The sequence below is a fragment of the Anneissia japonica genome, unplaced genomic scaffold (genome assembly GCF_011630105.1).
Source record: "Anneissia japonica isolate Jap-2015-1 unplaced genomic scaffold, ASM1163010v1 scaffold287909_len199859_cov185, whole genome shotgun sequence".
NCBI classification, from domain to species: domain Eukaryota; kingdom Metazoa; phylum Echinodermata; class Crinoidea; order Comatulida; family Comatulidae; genus Anneissia; species Anneissia japonica.
This window is the reverse complement of record NW_022688465.1, coordinates 61591-63199: the sequence shown is the minus strand read 5'-3', so window position 1 is coordinate 63199 and position 1609 is coordinate 61591.

The following is a 1609-nucleotide window of genomic DNA, read 5'->3' as shown; positions in this document are numbered from 1 at the left end:
ATATATATATATATATATATATTCGTACCGCCATTATTCTGAAATGTATATCTATAATAATAATAATATCTTTTTTTTTCATTGGTCAAGTTGTACATTATAAGCCAATGTTTGTAAATAGTCAGGACCTTATTGAAAACAATATATTTCGTTCAAGGTCTTTTGTATGTTGTACATTAAATTTAATAGGCCTATCCTGAATTAATATTTTTTTTACAAATTCAAAAAATATATGTCCTCCGTACTGGTGTGTTTATATATCACGTGCTTATCGACGCTTAAAGACGTGGTCTATGTTGAACATTGTTTAATAATCAATAATTCGATTGCTTATTTTAAATTTTAAGTTAAGTACGTTTGCTATTGGCTTTCAATTGAATATTTTATATAAGAATAAATTTCATCGCTTACGCTCTGTCCAGACTATCAAATTTCCTTTGATAGAAAAAAATCTCTTTTATGCCCATATATAGTCATGATGTGCCTATATACGGTCATGATGTGATGTCGTCATCATGACCATATTTAGCCATGTCACATGTTCTTGTCAATTAAATTTGATAGTCTGGACAGGGCTTAAATTCACGTGGTTAATACATTTTCTTTATTTAGAAAACTTAAACCAGCTGGTGATCAATTTCAAGTTTTTCATATTAAAATGTCTGTAAATCGATGAAAAAACAAAATCAATAGTGTCAATCTGTCTCATTGAAAAATAAATTGTTTTTTAATTGAGAAATTTTAAGCTTTATTTGAGATATCATTACAGATTTATTTTCCTAAAGATCTATTTATTGTGGAAAGCGCTTTAAAGTTGCAAGACTATAGGATTATGAGGCAGGCATGAAGCTATGCCATCGTGTGATTGGTCGAGGTGCAGTGCGTACTTAATTTATATTCAGACGCACTCGCTGACCATTGTGATTTTCTTTACGTGCCACACTACTAACGACGCTTCAGATAACAATTTCACCATAGCGGAATATTGTTTGCACGTCATGTCACAGGCTAACCTATGTACAGAATTCATGTACTTCCTCCTCCTTTCATGGAAGCAATCAAAATAACTACTTGGAACCGATACAAAATTATGATTCGTTGTAAATACAATCCAATTTATTTTTATATTATTATTACAAGCTAACAGCGACATTCCGCTGCCATACATACAGGCTTGCCAATAAATTAGTACACATTATACAATACAGTATTAACAATAACAACTTAATTAAACAACGGCGGCGAAACTGTTTTGAATGTTGGTGGGGGGTGGCATTTCATAAGGTCCAGTATGTGAGCGAAGCGAGCATCTAGGCTTGGGGCCAGGTGCTGTCAATTCCCCCCGGTGGGCGAATCCCCCTGGAAGCTACGGATTTTTGACGAAGTTTGATGAATTTTATTAGTTACTTTAAAAGGCATCAAGCTATTTTAATATGACTTCATAATTGTTGAAATTTCCAGTGGCGGATTTAGGAATTCGGAATAGGCCTAGAGGGGGACCAGTGGGGGTGGGGTACTTTCACAGATAGAGGATCTACTCCCTCAACCCCACCATGGCTGGGGCTGAGGTAAGAAAATTTCTTTATATCTCCATTTTTTAATTTTAACA